The sequence below is a fragment of the Heterocephalus glaber genome, unplaced genomic scaffold, assembly GCF_053883595.1.
Source record: "Heterocephalus glaber isolate CG9 unplaced genomic scaffold, H.glaber_assembly_v1.0 deba00001547, whole genome shotgun sequence".
In the NCBI taxonomy this organism is placed as follows: Eukaryota; Metazoa; Chordata; class Mammalia; order Rodentia; family Bathyergidae; genus Heterocephalus; species Heterocephalus glaber.
This window is the reverse complement of record NW_028258340.1, coordinates 15039281-15063243: the sequence shown is the minus strand read 5'-3', so window position 1 is coordinate 15063243 and position 23963 is coordinate 15039281.

Here is a 23963-nt window from a genome sequence, read left to right as displayed (position 1 = left end):
GATTTTCCTTCCTTTGTTCACATATAAGATTTTGCACTGAAAATTGTCTATTATGTAGAGGAATTAAATGACTTGTACAATGTTGTATCAAGCCTGAAGTTAAGGTTAGAAAGATGTGTTTAGGAAACATGTGGAGTTCCTTGTCCTATGTTCTTAGGAAGGAGTCATAGCACATATACAGTTTTAAATTGTCCTTGTTTGTGTTGAATTTGATGGTGGTTTGATATCCTAAAACCTTCAGTGAGGTATTACAGGTTGATAGACTTTGCAGCTCTCCTGTGAAGAACAAAAATCTGGACATGTGTCCACATGGGAAAAATTATTAGAGGAGGAATGATAACAAACTAGGAGTGACAATTACCAAGGCAAGAAGTGATAAGAAAAATAGAGAAATCAGGAGCCACAAAACTAACTGAAGTGAAAATCTACAATCAGAACTTTTTTATGTGAAACATGATATATCTTTGGCATTTCTAGAAAAATAGTTGAAGATCATCTGGTGAAAATATGCAATTTCAAATTAAGTGAGATGAGCATAAACTACCATATTATACTGTATAGAGTTGAGCTTCATGAAAACTGGAAAAGGCAGAAAAATCCACATAGCATTTGCAATGTCTTGGAGTAATGCTAATCAGTGAGGTGAGAGATAGGTTATAGCAGGAAATTGAATGAAAATGTCATAACTTAAATTTAGTTTTGAATCCTATGAGAAAGGAAACTTGAACGTCTAGGAAATGCATTTGTCTTTTGAGGTTACTGCATGGATATGAGCTCATATCTTCTCATCCTGACCACTAGTGATACAACTCTAGCTTTGTCAAACATTGAGAGGTGAAAAATGCAGATCAATGTTAAGTGGAAAAGTATGGTAATAAGTAGATTAAGTTAAACTTCTTAGCTGTTTATATTTACAAATAAGATGGGTACTTTCCCTACCAATATTGAAATTTTGACATTGGTCTTCCTCCTATATTACTGACAAAAAATATATTTTTTTCTTTTGGGGAGATACTTGTTCAAGGAAAAATATTCAGGATGGACACAAAAAGGTTTCTAGGTAAAGAAGAAAAGATTAAGACAGACAGATAAGCCAAATTAATTAATTTTCTCCCTTCTCATTCTCTGTCTCTGTCTCTCTAATTCTCCCTCTCATAACTCCTTCCATCCTGCTCTCCTTTTTAACTTCTCCTTCCTGCTTCCTTTCCTCTCTCCTTCTTCCATCTACTCTTATTCGCTTTTTTCTTTTCTTCCTTTGAAATATTTATTTTTGACCTTTTCACTAGCAGTGTCAGACATTCTTAAGCCAAGAGATCAGATAAAATGATTTGAAAGTTACCTCTTAGCTCTGATATTTTATATATATTTTTGGAAATAAGGAGAAATGCATTCTTGGTCAGACACACTTCCTACGCAAGAAAATTACATAAACATAGCCAACATTAGTAATTTCACATTTTATATAAGAAAATTAACCAGGGGGAGAAGAGCTGCCACCAGGACAGAGGAGGTGAATCTTCCAGGCCACCTTTCCACCGTCCAGAACACTGAGAAGGTGAGCCACACAGATGCCAGCAGCACACAACCCTGACCCACCAATGAAATGAGAAGACAAGTAAGTCTCAAAACTAGTTTCTAGATCACCTAAAACAACCCCAAAGGGAAACAAGATGGAAAACTCTGACACTCAAACACCTAGACTCTCTGAACTGGCAACAAAAGAGAATCAGGAAAAAGTGAAATCAGAAATAATTTCTCAGATAACAGCAGAGATTGTGCACATAGTGCAAGACATAATTAATCTATAGAGGACAGATAAAAAATAGAAGAGCTAAGGAACATGATGGAATCCCAATATAGGAAACAAATCAAATCCATAAAACAGATGCAAACGGATTTCCAGGAGATTAAAAACTCCATTGAAAGGTTATGCAACAGAATGAGCCAATGTGAAGACAGAATTTCAGATATAGAAGATATGATTGCAATTAGACCAGGAAAAGAAAAATTTCTTTAAAAAGTAAGGGACCATGAGAAATCAATCCAGTACCTGGTAGACAATCCAAAGAAGAATAATATAAGAATGATCAGACTCACTGAAGAAACAGGAGAGAGTGCAGATGACATAAAAAAATCCTGTTCACAGAAGTGATAGCAGAAAACTTCCCAAACAGGGTAAAAGAACTTGATGCACAGATTAGTGAGGCATATAGGACTCCAAATAGCCTTGATTAAAAAAAAAAACTACACATAGGCATATAATAGTTAAGATTCCAGAAACCCAACAGAAGAAAACAATTCTACAAACAGAGAAAAGAAACAAATAATATACAAAGGAAAGCCTATCAGAATCACAGCAGACTTCTCAACCAAACCCTCAAGGCAAGAAGACCTTGGAGTGATGTATTTCAACATGTAAAGGGAAACAGCCTCCAAACCAGATTGGTGTACCCTGCAAAACTATCTTTCAAAATTGATGGAGAAATAAGATAGTTTCATGATAAAGAGCACCTCAGGAACTTCACGCCTACCAAAACAGCACTCCAAAAAATTTTAGACAATATCCTAGGAAAAGACAACGAGGATCACAACTCCAGGAAGCCCAGCAGAATGAATCCATCAGGCATGACAAGAAATTAAAAGCAAAGGGAGAGAATCCAACAAAAAGAAAAAGTCATGACAATGATAAATCAATATGTATCAGTTATAACCATCAATATTAATGATTTCAACTCAGCAATCAAAAGAAATAGACTGGCAGAATGGGTCAAGAAGCAAGATCCAACAATATGCTGCACACAAGAAACACACTTAATTCAAAAATAATCTCGTAGACTGAAAGTTAAAGGGTGGAAAACAATACCACATGAGACAGGAACAAGAAACAAAGCAAGAGTAGCTATCCTCTTTACAGATCAAGTGGATTTCAAACCAACACTGATTAAGAGAGACAAAGAAGGACACTACATCCTTGTAAAGGGAACAATCCAACAGGGAGAGATGACAATCATAAACATATATGCACCAAAAACTAGTGTGGCCAACTATATAAAACAAATACTAATGGACATGAAAAATCAAATAAGTACTAATATAATATAATAGTAGTGGGGTACCTTAATACCGCACTGTCACGAATAGATCTAGTAGACAAAAAATAAGCACCAAATACTAGAACTCAGTCAAACTCTTGAACAAATGAAATTAAGAGATGTTTACAGAGTGTTCCACACCACAAAATAAGAATATACATTCTTTTCAGCTGCACACAGGTCGTTATCCACAATAACCACATACTCGCACATAGAACATATTTCAGTAAGTGTAAAGGAATTGAAGTTATCCCTTATATATTATCAGACCATAGTGCAATAAAATTGGAGAACAATAACAAAAGAAACAGCAAAAATTTCATAAACACATGGAAATTGAACAACACACTTCTGAATATCCATGGGACACAGAAGAAATTAAAGAAGAAATCAGATAATTCCTGCAATTAAATCAAAATGCCAATACCACATATTGGAGTCTATGGCATACAATGAAAGCAGTCTTACAAGGGAAATTCATAGCAGTGAATACTCATATTAGGAAAACAGATCGAGCCCAATTAAACAACATGATGATGATCGTTCAACTTCTAGAAAAAGAAGAGCAGAAAAAGCCCAAGGTCATACAAGGGAGGAAATTATAAAGATCAGAGCACAAATCAATGCAATGGAGACTAAGAGAATGATTCAAAAAAATCAATGAAGCCAAGAGTTGGTTCTTCGAAAGAATAAACAAAATTGATAAAACATTAGCCAACCTTATCAGAAAAAGGAAGGAAAAGGCTCAAATCTACACAATTAGGAATGAAAAGGATGAAATTACAAAGGACCCAGCAGAAATCCAGAGGATCATCAATATCTACTTCAAGAACCTATACGCCAATAAGATGGAAAACATAGAAGAAATGGACAGAGCCCTAGAAAAGTATGAATTACCAAAGTTGAATGAAGAAAGCCTAAAAATTTATACAATCCAATATCAATCAATGAATTGAAAATGGAATTAAAAATGTATCAGCTAAGAAAACCCCGGGTCCTGATAGCTTCACTGCTGAATTCTACAAGACATTTAGAGAGGAACTACTGCCACTATTGTTTAAACTCTTCAATGAAATTGAAAGGGAAGCAATACTCCACAATTCATTCCTGGTAGCAAGAATCACATTGATCCCCAAACAGAGAAAGACCCAACCAAAAAAGAGAACTACAGGCCAATCTCACTAGTGAACATAGATGCAAAAATCCTTAATAAGATACTGGCAAATAGAATGCAGAAGATCATACACCCTGATCAAGTGGGATTCATCCCAGTGATGCAAGGATGGATCAACATATGCAAATCAATAAATGTAATACATTATACCAATAGAGCCAAAGACAAAACCCATATGATCATCTCAATATATGCACAAAAAACATTTGACAAAATCCAACATGCATTTATGATAACAACCCTACAAAAAAATTGGAACAGATGGTCTCTACTTCAATCTGATAAAAGCCATCTATGAAAAACCAACAGCCAACATCATACTAAATGGTCAAAAACTGAAAACCTTTGCACTAAAATCAGAAACAAGACAAGGATGTCCATTATCACCACTGCTGTTCAATATAGTTTTGGAAACATTAGCTACAGCAATTAGACAAGAGAAAGAAATAGAAGGAATAAAGATATAAAATGAAGAAGTCAAATTGTCATTATTTGCAGATGACATGATACTCTACATAGAAGACCCTAAGAATGCCACCAAAAGTCTTCTAGACTTAATAACCAAATTCAGTCAAGTAGCTGGATACAAGGTCAACAGACAAAATCAATAGCTTTCCTCTACATGAACAACAGACTCAGTAAGAGAGAAATAGGGTGAACAATTCCTTTCACAATAACATGCAAAAAACTGAAATGCCTAGGAATCAACCCATCAAAAAAAAAAATCAAAGACTTCTTCTCTGAAAACTATAGCACTCTGAAAAGAGAGATTGAAGATGATATCAGAAAATGGAAAGACATATCTTGCTCCTGGGTAGGAAGAATCAACATAGTGAAAATGGCTATACTTCCATAACTGCTACCTAGATTCAACCCAATCCCTATTGAAATTCCATCATTATATTTCACGGAACTTGAGAAAACAATCCAAGAATTAATTTGGAACAATAAGAGACCTAGAATAGCAAATGCAATTATAGGCAACAGAAACATGGCAGCGAATATCACAGCCCCAACTTGAAAGTATACTACAAAGCTACTGTGACAAAAACAGTGCAGTACTGGCAAAGAAACACAACTGAGAACTAGTGGAACAGATTAAAAGATGCAGAAACAACTCAAGACACACTCAGACACCTTATCTTTGACAAAGGAGCCAAACACCCTCACTGGAGGAAACAGCCTCTTTAATAAATGGTGCTGGAAATATTGAGTTTCAACTTGCCAAAGATTAAAACTAGACCTGTATCTCTCACCATGTACTAAACCAAAATTGAAATGGATTAAAGATCTAAATATTAAAACAGAAACCCTGAACCGGCTGGAACAGAGGTTAGGTAGAACTCTTGAAGATACTGGCGTAGGAAAAGATTTTATGAAGAAAACCTCAGTTGCCCATGAACTAGCACAATAAACAACTGGGACCTCTTCTTATAAAAAAGCTTCTTCACAGCAAGAGCAAACACCAACAGTGTGAAGAGACAATCCACAAGGTGGGAAAAAATTTTCACGTGCCATTCTTCAGACAAAGGTCTACTATCTAGAATCTATAAAGAACTTAAGAACATTAGACCTCCCAATTTTAAAGCCCCAATCCAAAAATGGGCATCTGAAATGGATAGACATCTCTCAGACAAAGAAGTAGAAATAGCAAATAAATACATGAAAAAATGTTCAACATCATTCGATTGATGCAAATGAAAACAATACTGAGATTCTACCTCACCCCAGAAAGAATGGCTGCTATCATGAAATCAACCAATAACAAATGCTGGCAGGGCTGTGGGGAAAGAGGAACCCTGCTCCACTGCTGGTGGGAGTGTAGACTGGTGCAACCACTGTGGAAATCAGTATGGAGATACCTCAAAGAACTAGGACTGGAAGTCCCATTTGACCCAGCTATTCTCCTGCTGAGTATCTTCCTAAAATTAAAGGAATTATACCACAGCGATATATGTGCACCCATGTTCATAGCAGCACAGTTTGTAATAGTGGAAACATGGAAACAGCCCAATTGCCCATCAACTGGAGACTGGATAAAGATGTTCCTTTTTTTATAAAATGGAGTACTACTCAGCCATAAAGAATGAGAAATTAGAGACATTTATAGCTAAATGGATGCACATTGAGGCAATACTCATAAGTGAAATAAATATGACACGCATGTGTAAATACTGAATAGTTTCTCTGGTGTGAGAAACTGAAAGTGTAAATAAGGACTAAAAGGTATAATAGATAATGTGAAATAGGAAGAAAAGGGGCAAAGCGAGGGGGAATTGGGTGAGGTAGGGGAAAGGAAAGAAGGGAATGGAATTAATATGAGAAAATGGAAAAATGGAAAGAAAGTCTTTGTAAATAGAGAGGGCTGGAGGGGTTGAAGGGAGGGCAGGGGAATGGGGAAAATTAAGAACCAAGAGAGATTATGTAAAGGTGCAAATTTCAAATGATGAATGTCATTGTATTGTATACCTAAAATATACCAATAAAATTAGTCTAAAAAAAGAAATATTTATTTTTACCTTCTCCATACTGAGCAGTAGTATAAGGGCTATCACTACTTCTAGAATGAGCCATGAATATCATTCTCTTGGATTATTCCAACTGCTCCCTAATAGTATGTACACATATATACATGTTCATAACATGAAACCAGTACAATTTGTGGGAGCTTCTAGACATTGAACTAAGGGCTTCTGTCATGCTAAGAATATGCTCTACTACTGAGATACAGCCACAATTACTTAACCAATGTTCACATTAATATACATTTTCCTTACTGTAAAACAGTTTAAACCACCTACCAGTTGTCTTCTATTTTGTCCATTTTATTCAATATTCAAATTCTATGTAACTACCTTAGAAGATGATCTGTTCTATTTCATATGCTATATAAATTTTCCACATAGAAAGATTCTAGATTCTACTCATACAGTGTCCAATTTTTATAATACCACATAAAATACAAGAATAAAAATTAAAGGAATAAGGTGTGCTTCCACTCATTTTCTTCTGGAATTTACTATCAATACAGTCTTGTCCTGCTGAAACCTTAAAAGCAAGAGGTTTCTCTGCTTAATACCTACCTGTAGCTTGTCATATCACACAGATTAAAAGATTAAAGACTTGTCAGGGTTTTACAAGGCTTTCAGACTTTAGATCCTATTTGTCTTCAATCTCATTTCCTATCCCTCTCTCCTTTGCTCACCTTTCTGCAACCTCTCTGGTCTCCTTGCTTAATTCCTTGAAACCAAGGGAATACTTCCCTCTAGGCTTTAGTACTTTTGATTTCCTCTATCATGAACTCTTTTCTTAAAGATAAAATAGTTTTCTCTGTTATTTCCCTTGGGTTTTGCTGAGGTGGCAACTTCTCAAGATGGCTTCTCTGATAATCCTATTCTAAATTTAATACCTCCTACATTTTCCAATTTTCTTTATCACTGTGGCAGTTATCATAATACATTTTATGTTTTACCTGTGTGCTTTATTTACTGTCTCTTCTTTCTTCACAAGACTATAAGCTCCTCCTGTATTTGTGCTTGTTTTATTGATTGCTGTAACACTCTACTTGCCCCTGACACACATTTGTTGCCCAACAAACATTTGTGTATGAAGTCTGTGAATGAATTTAACCTTGAGTAATATTATTCTATATAACATTATTACAACCTTAGAAAAATGTCCATCAAATTTACTTGAAAATAAGTTATTAGCACATCATGTTTTATTTATTTCACTTATATTTGCTATCAAATGAATTAAGGCTATATTTGTAATATACTTTATTATCCAGAAATAAAATTTCTGTCATTAATTTCTTTTGAAAAGTAAACTTCATGACCAGCATTACTATTTTTTTTTTGTTTAGAAGTTTCTTTTTCTTATAAAAAATGTACAAACTGATGCTGTTAAAAAATATTTTAGAGATGTCTGGGCTCGTTTCAAGCAATTTTCCCTCATCACTTCTTGATTTTTATTCTAACATATAATTCACATGGCAAATTGAACAAAAAAGCAGATGGAGTTACAACCTGTGGATGTTTCATTAGTGTCTTCATTATTCAGAGGGGCTTATTTATAATTCTCCAGATAGATCCCTTGCAACGATGCATAGCAAGTTGGCTAAACCTGATAAGTTAATATACTCAGATATTGTCATTTTTCTCTCAACTTCTTTCTTACTGTTACAAAAGAAGAATATTTTGTATATTTAATTCTTGATATAAGGAGAGGATGACAAGAGTGTGCCAAATATAATTGCTGGTCTTCCATAAAGCAACTCAAATATGTTTCCAGGTGTCAGTGTTAAAGAAACATTAAGATTGTTAATCCATAACAACACTGTGGCATGAGATCATTGATTCTGGAATATTTCTTTTATTTCTGCTTAAAAATACAATTGCAATGACAGTCTTATGGTTACCTAACCATTTGAAATTGTTTTCTACATTTCTGGGTTTACATATTCATTTTGAAATTTTATTCCTTTAAATATCTATACACATTAACATTTAGATTATTTACCTGACTTTTAATAAACACAAATTGTTTTTAAAAGAGCAATGTAATAGATGATATTTAATTTCTTTCCTGACATTTTCATGAGGCTTTGAATATTGCTTTTTGGCCTGAATTTTCTTCACATTTTCATACACCACTGAAAATAATTCTTTCTGTGATTAAGTATTATTTGGTACGAAAGAAAATCAATAAACTAATTTATGAATTTACAACCTCCACAATCAAAGATTTAATAATGATTCAGCCTTTCTACTACCCTTTAGTATCTTTACAAATTTCTATTGTAAAACTAACCTTAATTATGGACTTATTTACAAGTCTCTGTCTTAAGGCTCTAATCTTATCCCTAGGATTGTACCTCATCATACAAACTCCTGTTTCAAGTTCTTAACAAATAAGTCTATAGTGAGTGAATATATAATGAGTCTATTTTGTACTGCATAGTTTCACTCATGAATTTTAGGTTTTACCATTTATAGAATCCTTTTCTTATAAGTGATACACTCATTGCTTTGTATACACCATTTGATTTCCAGATTCAACTCTAATTTTTAACCTGATACTCTTCAGAGTTATTACACAGTTACCTATAACCCATCTTACTGTAGTTCTCTTTTTTGAAAGCTTTTACCCATGTGATAAAATGTTTTTAATTTAAAATGTGAAAATATTATAGCAGGGAAAAATAGATACAAATTAAGTGTTTGTAAACATTTTCTTGATTAATATTTATTACCATTTTTGTTGAATTTAAGGGCCTAAAAGACTGAAAAATATGTCAAACTCTTTATTTTTAGATGACATTTTTTCATCTCATGAATGAGAAAAGACCTAAAATTTCTCACATAAGGTGAATTACAAATTTGTTTTGTGTGCATTATAATCTCTTATAACTCTTACTGGGAAGAAAATACACAATTATACATTTGTTAATGCCTAGACATTTAGAGCAACAGTATATTTAAAGTCAATAGGAGACAGTGAAAAGAAAATGCAGTGGACTTCTGAAATTCCCAGGGGTTATTTTTCTAGAGCACAGGTGAATTGTGAAAAACTGTGACATTCAGATATGGTCAGAAAAATGCCAATAAATTTGTATTTTTATAGTTTAAACCCTAAGTATGTTATATCTCCCGCAGTTATATAATCTATTTTAATAAAATACAGTATTGATAAAGTCTTAGAAGGTGCAAGGCGTTTTGGCGGTATTTTAGGGATCTTAGGGCTTTAAGAAGAACAAAACTGAGAACATTTGAGATACCTACGTGGAATACAGCAACTTGTTATGATGTGGGATTGCTGGAGCATCTTCTGGAGATGGGTTACAGAGCAGCAGCCAATCAGCAGCAAGGAGAACTGAACAATGCTCTCGGATTGGCTTCTTGCATACCTCCCATCAAAACAAAATTACGGAGGATATTTGCATTTTCCGCAAAAGTGCTGGGTTTCTTGTGAACAATTTATTCTAAAGGAAAATCTACAGACAACTGAGGCCTCAAACTCTGAACCGTGACTTCATGGGGATACACTGTATTATGTGTTTGTTAATACTCTAATCATGATGGTCAAAGTGAGTAGATTCAGTAGACTAAATATGTTTAAAGTTTGATTTTGGACAAGAAGAGTAATAAAGATTTAAATCTATAGAGTTCATATGTGATTCAATAATATTTCTAGATTGCTTTGTGTTAAATAAAACTGCAATATTTTGAAGATATTGCATATTTATACACCCGCCATTTCTCCTCCAATATTCCCAAAAGAGGCAAAGAAAATGGAAGGGGAGAGCATTTTCCCACTCTTGTACCAGGGATTGAACTCAGGAACTCGAGCTTACAAGGCACGCTGCGGAACCACTGAGCTAAATCCCTGGCCTTCCCACTAATTTAATTTACTTAACGATAAAGTACAAATTAACCAGGGGTGTGGTTTATTTACAGTAGCCCGACAGTGATTACAGCAGTGGTTCCACTTCCTAACCTGAGCTTCCTTGAATCTATAAATACTGACTCCCAGGAGGGATTTCTGCTTTGTACCAAATGGAAAATGCAATTGCTTTTTATTTCAACTCCTGAGCAGGCAGTCAAGCTTTCTCCCCTCTGCTTCCCTGGCTAACATGTGTTTCCTGTTTCAGCATCTTCCTACTCTTTATATTGTGGCATTTCTCACATAAGGAAGTATCAAGATCTGAATGTGTGGTTTCTTCTAGGTAAAGGACAGAACATTTCTTGCCTATTGTCAACTGGATTAGTAGAGTAATTGCACCTACACTGTTTCATGCCATTCTCACTCCAAATTTCAACCACACAATAAAATGATTAATTTTGGCATTTCTCATCAGTGTTTTAATAAACCTTGTCTTTTCTATGAGCAGCTTTAGAGTCAATACATTACTTCCCTCTTGTTTTCCTTACTGAGCCTCAATTATCTAAAATTCTAGGAATTAATTAAAGTCTGAACTATCTTTTAATAAAAGTCCTCATTTTATCTTTTAATGCGGCCTTATTTTCTTCAATTCTGTTATATGATAATCAAGGTGTGTTCATTTTTATGTTCTATTTATTTCCTATTGGTAAATTTTAATATTTTATCTCATTTATAAATCCAGAGCATCCCTCTTGTCATCCGTCAAATAGACTAGATCCTCACTAAAGTTTTCTAACAAGATAATACTTCCTTTTGTTGGCAAGAACACATATATTTTTCTTCCATGTATGGCAAGGCTGGATTCATTTTTCATTCTTGTAGTAATACCTCCTAATATAAGATCTATTCTCTTAACAATTTTAAGTACATAATACAGCAGTGTTCATGATAGGCAAAATTTTGCACAAAAGATCTTTAGAATTTCCTCATCTTCTATATCTGAAAATGTATAACCTTTGAACAACAACTCCACATTCCCCCACTCCCAAGCCACTGACAACTACCATTCTACTCTGTTTCTTTGAGTTTGATGATTTTAGATATCTCTTGTAAGTGGAATTATGTAGTGTTTTTTTTCCTGTGACTGGCCTATTGCACTATTGTCCTCTAGTTCATTCGTATTGTCACACATGGCAAGTATTTCTTCATTTCTTAAACTTGAATAACATTACATTGATTGTAAACACTACATTTCATTTAACATTTATTTGATGAATATTTAGGTTGTTTCCATATCTTTGCTATGGGACAAAGGATTTGAATAGATATTTATTCCAAAAAGACATACAAATGGACAAGATATATATGAGAAGTTTTTCAGCATCAACAATAATCAGGGAACTGCAAATCAAAGCCACAACGTAGAGGCCTTGCCTAGCATGTGTAGGACCCTGCATTTGATCACCAGCACCACCAAACATGCACACACACATGCACACCCACACATATGTATGTATGTATGTATATATGTGTGTATGTGTGTGTAATATATAAATTGATATATATATATATAAATTTTAATCAAGACTTCTTTCTAAACCACAAAAATTCTGCAAAGTATTCATTTTAATACATCAGATCAAGTTAATTAGTAATTTCCCTTGGATAATTATGCGGGGACATTGTCCCTGGAGCAATATATCTTTCATCATTAATATAGAGGAGTTCAAATATGGGCTGAGTGCTTTCTCCAAGGCAATCCAACTTGGAACTAACCTGCCTGCTCCCTAAACTGGGTTCAAATGGTGTGCAGGTCACAAGATTCTCCAGCACTAAATGCCTGGGGTGTCTGTGCAGTGAGTGAGTAGGAACTGCTGTTAACTTCTTGTTTTCCTTTTCCTGCTAAGCAAAATCTCTTTTGTTTCATGATTGATCTTGGGACATGAGACATTCAATACACTCTGTTTATTTTTCCCTTTTTTATAAGGTCAAAGTATAACTTCACGCTCTATGACAACTCTACCATGTCCCCATTTCTTTCCAGCACTTTGCTTCAAATACTCCAGTGAGACAGCTGCTTTTTCCCATGTGTTTTGGTACTTTTTTTCTGGAGAGAAGTATACCTATCACTTTTAGTCAGCCAAATTGCTAATGTCACTCTCCACTGTGTTTATTTTTAACTACTATAAATTTTATTGCATATATATGCAATTTTATATTTGTTTATTCTTTTATAATGATATTTTTTCATTATATATATACTATTATTTATCATGATTTTTTTTATCATGATTACTCTAATTACTAATAGTTGAAATAATTATGCTTTTGATTCTATGTACTCTTCATTTGGATTTTTCTTTCAAAATAAATATAAGTTATATTGAAGCATTTTGCTATTGAGTTTAGGTTTTCTTGGAACATCACATAAATTTTCCATAATCAGATACAAGAATGTGTCCTTGAAGAATATCACAATCCAAATTTATTTTTTATCAGTTAAAATGTATCTAATGAGAGAAAAGTATCTTATTTCCAGGAAGAAAGTTTAACAAATGGTAAAATTACTATTTAAAGTAAAAATTTTAGGACATCATATTACAGTGATACATGCATACCCACATTTATAGCAGTACAACTCATAATAGCTAAATCTTGGAAGTGGCCTATATGTCCATCAACAGAAAAATGGACGATGAAAATGTGAATATACACAATAGAGTACTACTCAACCATAAGGAAGGATACATTTTTGAGTCTTTTGTGGAAAAATGAATGCTAGTGGAGACTATAGCATTAGGTTAAATAAATCTGATACACAAGCCTAAATATTATATGATTTCTCTTCTTTGAGAAACCCAAAGTTGAAACAATTTGAAGAGCAAAATAAAGGATAGATAATAGGAAACATAGAGATAGATCTTTTGTAGATGGAAAGGAGCTCTACAGTTGGAGAAAAGTGAGAGGATCAGAGGACAAGGGGAATAAAAAGAATCAAGTTGTGTTGTATACTTATACCAACTCCTCATGATGAATGTAATTATTGTGCACAGCATGCATGCACTAATAAAAAATTTAAAACAAAATAAAATGAAAAAAATTAATTAAAATATGTATGGAAAATTATATGAATTACATGATGACTTCATGAAATATTGTTTTTAAAATGAGCATACTTGCTGGGTATGGTGGCACATACCTGTAGATACAGAAATCTGGGAGGCTGAGGAAGAAGACTTGCAACTGTAAGCCTAGTCTTCTCAATTAAATGACTTAGGGAAAGCCTATCTCTAAATAAATAAATAAGTAAATAAATGAATAAGTGTATGTTGGGGTAAAACTTAGGGCAAAGATCCAGGGTTCATTCACAAGTGCCACCAAAAAAATGAAAAGTGTAACTAAAACTTAGATTATGATACTGAATATTGCCATGGAGCTTGATCCCCTTAGTGATTTATTATTGTGACTACTATATGTGAGCTTGATGATTTCAACAATGCACTAGCATATGGTAATAAAAATGAATGAACTATGTCCACATAGGAAGACAAGGTTAATTTCTACAAAAAGACAGATAAGATAGAAACAAAATAATGCATTTTAATCCAATAATATTATTAGATTTAAACAAAAGTCACAAACAGCCACACCAAATCTGTAATGTTAAAGGCAATTGTAGTTCTTGAAATTAGCACCTTCTTCCTGCTAGAGTAGAATGTAGCTTTCTTATAACTGAAGCAAATACCTATGGATAAATCTCTCCGTGGTCTCTCCACTATATTCTCTTGTTCCTTCTTTTCAGTTTTTACATGAAAAAAACATTGTTTTAATCACTATAATATAAATATATAAAATAAATCTTAGTATTTAGTGTCAATTTGCTGTCTTTACTTTTATTCTTTAAAATTGCCTTACTGAGTAATATCCATTGCATTTAGCTGAGAATGCATTGAATTTATTGACCATCTTTTTAGTAGAATTACACCTATGCCATAATAAGACTAATTTATAAATTCAGAATATATCTACACTTGTTTAGGTACTTTCTAGTCATCCTGAATAGTTTTATTTTTAAAATTTTCCTCAGGTATATATTGCATAGGTTTTGTTTGATTTATATGTAGATATTGGTGTTCATTTATGTTACAATGCTATCTTTCTAAAAAGTTCCCTTTTATGTATTACTGCCATGTACAACTATAGCTAACTGTTCTATATTGGCATTGTGTTCTGTGAGCTTCATAATTCAATAAGTAATTTTAGTTTGTGCATGCAGAATTGTGCCATTTGCAGGTAATGAGTGTTTTTTACATTTATAATTATTTAAAATTTTCCCTTAAATATACTTATTAGACTATGTTGAATAGGAGTATATATAACATATATCCTCTTCATGTTTTGGTTCTTCAAAGTAAACAATTCAACTGAATCTTCTTAAGTATAAATGTGATTTAATTTTTTGAAATACCGTGTTTTTTTCAAAATAAGAAAGCTTTTTTGTTCTTGGTTTCCTATCAATTTTTATTATCAATGTACATTTTTTAATATTGAATATTATCAACTTTTCTGAACCTTTTGTACCAAATGTATGATATTCTCTCTTTTTGTTTTTCTTTTAACGTGAATTATATTGATTGATTTTCCACTAATTGATATTTATTTAGAATTTTGCATCCTTGTCCATGTGATAATTTTGCCTTCTGTTTTCTTTCAACGCCTTTCTGAAGGCTTGTCATCTGAGTTACATAGACCTAATAAAATAAGTTGAAGCTGGAGATTTAGCTGAGTGGTGCCACACCTACCTGGCAAGTTCAAGGTCCTAAGTTTGATTTGTGGTACTGAAAAAGAAAATAAAAATAAAATAAAATAAAATCAGTTGAAATCTGTCCCTCTCCTACCTATTCACTGTCTAGAAGAGTACAGTATTTTTTCTTTCAGAAATGTTTGAGAGTATCAACCAGCAAAGCCATTGGATGTAGAATTTTATTTGTGCAAAGTCTTACATAACACAGTAGGGATATGTAGTAGATGTGAAACTATTGTTACATGGCATTTTTTATTACACCAGTTTTAGTAAGCTATATGTTTCTGGGACTACTGACTGTATGAATCATCATAAATATTGAAATAATTTTGTCTGTAAAATATTATTAATTTACTTGTTAAATCGGCACAATCTTTATTTGTATCCTGTTTTTTATTTCTGATTTTAGTTATTTATTCTTTTGTGCGGATCTTGAGAAGAAAACTCTAATCATTTTCTTATTGCTCTCATTGAATTTTTTTTTTAAGAGTAGGAAAAATTTATTTTGAGAAAGAAAGCTTCTGCTTAAGGGAGACAGAACGGGGACCGGAAAGTGGGTTGGCCCACCCACCCCACTTTTCAAAGATGTTTTATACAGCGAAGTCATGTGGTGAGGCAGGTACAAAGTGGGACAAAACTATAAGACCCAATGGAAATTTACAAGGTGGGCATGAGGTGGGACAAAACCATGACCAACAAATAAGATTACAAGTACAGTCACCCAGGTAATATTGAATAAATGGGGATCAAATGGGAAAACAAGTCACATTCAAAGAATTTCCCATTTAGAATATCGATCACTGCTATCTATCTCTATGGAAAGTAGTACTTCTTTTCCTTTTTATAATGGCAACCAGTGAATGTGCCTCAACCGTTCTCAATGTTGGCTCCTTAATGTGTTGGCTACTAGAGGGCTGGTGACTTAAGGGAGGCCCTGTCTAACTGCCTACAAGATATCTAATTAAATTACCTACCTGCAATATTCTCCCCCTCTGAAGAAATACCCCTAAATACTGTGAGGAGGCAAAGGCTGAAGACCAGTCTGGCTACTTCCGGCTGAAGAGGGTCGTAGTTGTGATCAGCAGTCAGAGTTATTCTGCAGAGGGTCTATCTAAAGGCCCTCTACATGTACAAGGCATTGTCATCTTGGTAGCCATATAGCTTTGAGTCTGGAGGAGACAAAAGGCAAAGAAACAGTTAAGAATACATAGGCAAAATAATAAGGTCACCAGGACTGTTATGGATATAGCCAACAAAGGTTTCCACTGGGAAGAACTAGTAAGCCTCTAGCACCCTCTAGCCTCTAGTAGCCTCTAGGCAAGAATAAGCAAAACTTTTAGAAAATTAAAGCATGCATAATCTAAGCATGAGCACACTAGAATGAAAGGGCACGTTAGCTAATACAAATTGTGCTGCTATGAACATGGGTGCACATATATCATTGTGGTATGATTCTTTTAATTCTTTGGGGAAGATACCCAGCAGGGGAATAGCTGGATCAAATGGGACTTCCAGTCCTAGTTCTTTGAGGTCTCCATACAGATTTCCACAGTGGTTGCACCAGTCTACACTCCCACCAGCAGTGGAGCAGGGTTCCTTTCTCCTCACAGCCCTGTCAGCATTTGTTATTGGTTGATATCTTGATAGCAGCCATTCTTTCTGGGGTGAAGTGGAATCTCAGCATTGTTTTCATTTTCATCTCTCGAATGACTAGGGATGTTGAGCATTTTTTCATATGTTTATTTGCTATTTCTACTTCTTTGTTTGAGAAATATCTGTTCATTTCAGACGCCCATTTTCACATTGATCAAGGCCAGTTATTGTTCTCATTGAATTTGACTTTGAGTAATTACACTACTAAGTGCAAAAATGTGAGTTTCTTTGCATTTACTCTGCTTGAAATGTAGAATTTCTTATACTGGTATTTTGATGTCATTAATTAGTTTTGGAAAATCTCAGCCATTATGTTTTGCAATATTGCCCTGGACTTTTCTGACCTCTGTCCTTCATGGCTACCACTACCACTATGTTATACTAAGAATTTTCACTATGCCCCATATGGCTCTTTTCTCTCTTTTTCATTGTTTTTACTCTGTTTCACCCTAATATATTGGCAAGATAATTTCAATAAATATTATATGTTTATTTCTTTTGTCTGTCATATTTTTCTTTTGGTCTTTATTTATTGCTTTCTTGGAAAAATTTCTATTCGATCCCGGATATTGTACTAAGAGTGTTAAGTCTTTTCATTGTGATATTTCTCTGTAGAGATAGTTTATTATACATACTCTGGTAAAATACAGGTAGGGTGATCCTAAATCACGTACAAACTCAACAAACCAAAACTGGAGTGTAGTTTATGATAGGCTCATTTCGAGTTTGGTTCTTACTTGTTCCCCAGATTAGTCCTATTGCAGTCTGAACTAGTAATGTAGGGCATTTACTAGGACACATTCTTTGGTGTGTTCTGAAAGTAAGTTTTATATCTGCGAATAATGACAGTTTAACTTCTTCATTTCCTATCTTTATTCCTTTTATTTTTTGTCTAACTTTCGTAGTTAATGTTTCAATTATTATATTGAACAGGAGTGGCAATAGTGGGCATCCTTGTCTTGTTCCTGATTTTAGTGTGAAAGATTTCAGTTTTTGACCATTTATTATGATGTTTGCTGTTGGTTTTTCATATATGGTTTTTATCAGGTTGAGATAAAGACCATCTATTTCAATTTTCTATATGGTCTTTATCATGAATGGGTGTTGGATTTTGTCAAACCCTTTTTCTGCATTGATTAAGATGATCATATGGATTTGTCCTTGATTCTGTTAATATAGTGTATTACATTTATTGATTTACATATGTTTAACCATACTTGCACCCATGAGATAAATTTCACTTGGCCAGGGTGTATGATCTTCTTGATGATCTTCTAGAATTTATGGGACACAGTGAAAGCAGTCCTACAAGGGAAATACATAGCAGTGAATAGCCATATTAGGAAAACAGAGCAAGCTCAAACAAACAACCTAATACTGAACCTCAGGCTTCTAGCAAAAGAAGAGCGAGAAAAACCCAAAACTCCTACAGGGGAGGAAATAATAAAGATCAGAACAGAAATCAATGCAATAGAAACTAAGAAAATGATATGAAATTCATTGAATTGAAGAGTTGGTTCAATTGAAGAAATGGACAGATTCCTAGATACATATGAATTACCAAAGTTGAACCAAGAAGATATAAAATTCTAAACAATCTAATATCAATCAATCAAATTGAAAATGCAATTAAAAACTTACCAACAAGGAAAATCCCAGGTCTTGATGGCTTCAATGGTGAGTTCTACAAGAAATTTAGAGAAGAGCTTATGCCACTAATGCTCAAACTCTTTAATGAAATTGAAAGGGAAGCAATACCCACAAATTAATTTCTAGAAGCAAACATTACCTTGATTCCAAAAGCTGGGAAAGACCCAACTAAAAAAAGAGAACTGCAGGCCAATTTTCCTAATTAACATAGATGCAAAAATCCTCAATAAGATACCCAGGAACAGAATGCAGAAGGTCATTTGTAATCTTAAGCAGTTGATCCTTTTCTAGCACAAAGTCAATTCAACCTGCCTATTCAAAAGTGGGTTGTGGAACCATTCTTTCCCAGGTCAGGAATCTTTTGTGATTGGGAAGTAATGCCCAGACTCTTTTGCAAGCTAAGATAGATTTTCATGTATTACCTGTGATAAAGAATGTTCTATTGCTCAATCTCTTTCAAAATCTCTGTTAATTTTGAAACATATCAAAAATCCCAATGTTCACTTGCCACCCCATTTCTAGTTTGGCTTTGAATGCATCCATTTTTCCTGCTAACTTGAACAGTTTATATTATCCTCTGAAATGACAAATTGAATTCTTTGAGCAAGTTGAATATGTCACACAAGTAAGCAAGTTTTGTTACCTATTCTGTGTCTTGTGTCTCTAAAACATGCTGCCAGTGGTGACTATTTTTCTAAAAGTATTCTCTGGAGTGGCTCTCATAACTCAAACCTCTGGCCAATGATCTACCTTTAGAAATCTGTCACATTTCTGTATAAAAGAGAAGACATTTGTGCTCTGTGTCCTCTTTACAGAGCTGTACAAATGGATGTGAGTTAAGATCATGTGCATTAATATGGTTGGTAATTTTAATCATAGTGCAAAATGCTCTTAAGTTCCCATGGCATATTTCAGGTGGTCAGTATTTATCTATGGATAACATAGGTCATAGACTCACATTCAGAAGCAATATCTTTGACCCAACTAGAGAAACTAGAAAGCCATCCACTCATGGCAGCTGTTCTACCCTTGCATATACCAACACAAAATACCCAATGCAGTTTTGCTGGAATGTAATTATTCAAAGGCTTGACTAGTTCTGTAGCTGTGCTGTTCACTGGCAAAACAAAGGACGCATAATATACCTTCATCCACATCTTCCTAAAATATATTTCATAGTAATTTATTAATCCTCTCCAAAATTCTGTCTCAATATCCTCTGCTACATCATCAATTAATCTACTTATGGTGCTAACTGAAAGAGGAACATGAAGCACCTTTTGAACTACAGCCTCTCCTAAAAGTTTATGACAAATCTGGTTAGCAATAGGCAATAGCAAGTTTTCACCAAAGTGAAAGGGTTCCTAGATTTAGCAATGCAGTTAGCCACTAAGAATGATGTAGTACAAATATATTGCATGAAGTGCTAGCCTCTAGTAATTGTTTTCATTCCAGATGCAGCTTCATTTTTATTTATTCTGACCTCTGTGCAGTCACGCCTCTGTAATAGTGTTATTCTGTATTTGCAACCATTCTCCACAGCTAGCAACACTGTCTCAGCTCTACCTCAGATCATCAGATATTAGATTCTTGTAAGAAGTATGCACATGATCTCTCACATGAGTATTTTACATCATGATTCACATTCTTATGAGAATCTAACGCTGCTATTGATCTGATAGGAGGCAGAGCTCAGGTAGTAATTTGAGAAATGGGAAGTGGTTATAAATACAGATGACATGACACCACCTGTCTTGAAAGTGCAAGATCCTGAGTTTGATCCCTGATACCCCCCCCAAAAAAATATATATATATATATGACATGAGACACGATGCTCCACTTACTCACCCATCACTCAGAACAGTACCATTTCATGACTGGGTTAAATGGCCCTGCTTTAAATCCTAAGGAGAAATCAATATCAGAAGTGATCACATTTCTTGATTCTATGCAAAGAGTTGAGAAAGAATGGCTGAAGATGACTAGAAAACTTTTACAAATTGTCATGAACTTCCCATTTCATAAGGGCTTTGTGTTACCTCCGGTGGTAGCATTGGTCACCATTTGTCAGACTGAGGAAAATGTTAAAATTGTCCCAAGGCAATTAGAAGGAATAGCAGGAGAATTTTTTTAAAATTTCTTCATTTTAACCTGGTTCTTGCACCATCAACTTAGTTTCTCCTTAACTCAATTCCTTGTAATCCCAGATCCACTTGGGGAGGAACCTGCTACTTTGTCAGAAATGTATACTTTCAACATTTCTAATCACTTCAAATGAGTCTGCTTTCATTTTTACTATATTGACTGAAAATTGGAGAAATTGAAGTAAGACTATGATTGTCAAATATTGGAAATTGGGTCTGAAATAACACTAATTACAGAAGACTCAAAAATGTCACTGTGGTCCACTACTCAGATATGAACTTATAGAGGCTAGGTAGTTAATGGAATTTTAGCTCAGTTCATCGTCATCATGGATCTTGATGTTTCCCCATCTTGCAGTTTTACTCACTTCTGGAATGTATAAATGGATTACTTTCCCCTAGAACTGGGAAAATCCAACAAAATTTCCTAAACTGTGATGTGATGTATATTATATAGGAAGGGTCAATGCAAAGCTACCAGAACGGACTCTACCTAGGAAAAAGCCTAAAGCATTAACCCATTGTTAAGACATTGGTAATGTACAGTAAGCAAGCAAACATTACCTTCTTGGTGGCCTGCTGAGCACAATAACAATATGGCAAGTACAGTAGAATAAAGCAGTTATAAATACGAATGACAATCAGGTGACCAGTTACAGAAATGAGGACTACAATAAGTACTTCTTCCTTAAATTTTTATAAATATCTTTATGGCTATATATCATAAATATATTATCAACTCTGTTTTATCCACTTATCATCTAACATAAGATGCATTAAAAATAGTTAAGATTCATTCACAATATCTTAAGTTACAGTACATTAATCAGAAAAATGATGACTGCTTGATGATTTTGAATCCCCTCTGGGAAAAGAATTAGCCCTTTTTTGCTTGTGCACAAGTCACTGTATTATGTTAGATAGAAGTATGGTATTGTTACTGTATTTATGTAGAGATTCAGTATGTTTAAGGAATACTCATGGCTGCCAAGTTGGCAAAGGATAGACTGTCATGGTTGGTTTTCTATGTCAACTTGCCTAAGCTATGTTATCCAATTATTCAATCAAAGACTAATCTAGATGTTGCTATAAAGGTATTTCACTCTTGTGCTTAACATCTGTAATCAAGTCATTTTAAATAAAGGAGAATATACTTGATAATTTGGATGAAGCTCATTCAATTTGTTGTAAATCCATAATAGAAAAACTGAGTTTTCACTAAAAATGGAGAAATCTACCTCAAAACTTCTACATTAACTCCTGCCTAAGAGTTTCTAGTCTGCCAGCCAGTGAAACAGATATCAGACTTGCCAGCCCTTAAAATCGCTTGCTTAAATTCCTTTAAATCTATCTATCTATCTACCTATCTATCTATCTATCCATCCATCTATTCATTGATCCATCTACCTAATGACTCATCCACCCATACACCTACCCACTCACTTCCACTCACAAAAAAAATATTGGTTCATTTATCTCTGGAGATCCCTAACATACTGTCCCTAGATTGTTGTTATATTACTATATTGGAGATCTATTGATACACGTGTTGTGTACAATTTTTTCTGGCCCTTGATACCTTTAGGATAAATAAAAATACTCATATGTCTTGAAATTAGTGGAGCATTGTATTTCTGCTGAAACAAATTATTCTTCTTTTATGCTATTCATTCTTTGAAGGCAAATTATTAAAATATTTAGTATTCTAGTTACCTGAAAATCATGGAGGCAGCTCTTAAAGTTTCCAACTATATTGATCTCATGGGCTTCAGAGAAAGCAGATTACACATATGTCTGTAGCAAAGCATTTTTAGTTAGATATCATAAAATATAGAATATAATTTGAGTAGAAATGTTGAAGAAATATTGTCATTTTTTTAAATTGCCAGCTTACTATGTTAATTGATTTACATTTCTGATTTCATGTAATTATAGCATCTTAAATTTAATTATATTTCTATTTTCTGATATACTTAGCTAATTTAAGTATTAAAAAGTATGAAATAACTATTTTCATTTAATATACCCTTACAGTCACAAGCCTCAGATGCTGTTAACTTCAAATACTTCTTTATCAAAACATTCTAACATGCTTAATTTAAAAGCTTCAGTAGTATTGAAGACAATTTTGAATATAATAGAAAAAAATCAGTCATGGTCTCACCAGCTAAACACAATCATTTTTACTTTTGCATACAATTTTGTCTTTTTTCCATGTGCACAAATACTTGGCATAACTTCCACAATAGGATATGTTACATATATGCAGTATAATTTTATGTAACTATATATTCTATAATTATTCATTTAAAGGTGGCATATAAACAGAAGATTAGGTGTGAGAGGAGACAAGGGTCTCACTCAAGAATGGGAAACTAACTTTATGACAATAATTTTCAAAATCTATTATCTTGGTGTGTGTAACATAACTTGCTATAGACTACCCCTATTAGTGCTTGTTTCAATTTTTATGAAAGTTATATTTTTCTGTATTATAGGTAGGGATAGCTCATGGCTACCTGGAAAAATAAGAGCAATGGCTTTTCGAAAAATTTATTTTTATTAGTACACAATGAAACCTGGTACATTCAGTTCTATGCTAATTTTTGTTCTAAGTCTCCTTAGAGAGTTAGACTTTTTCTATTTTCCACCTTTATACTTTTTTCATGGCACTAAAATTCTCAATCATAAGATGGCTGCAGGAAACCACCTATCATGCCTAATGCCAAAGATTCATCAACTATTGCCTGAAAGATTTCCAAATTTTCATGTTTGTAACTGGTGACTATGTTTATGCATTTTATACACAAATATAATTAAATAAATAATTTTCATAGAAGCACATACATATGAAATGCTTGCATGTATATGTATATATATATATTTTAACTAAAATTAAGTAATCATAGCTATAGTCTCACATGTATGTGAAAAGATATCACTGAAAGAAAAGTCTCAAGGAAGTTGACAATTGAGTATAAAAAGGTACATTAATTTAGGAAGCCAAATGCACCATTTGGTAAAAGTTTTTTTTGACTGCAGTCCCCTATACATTCTAGTA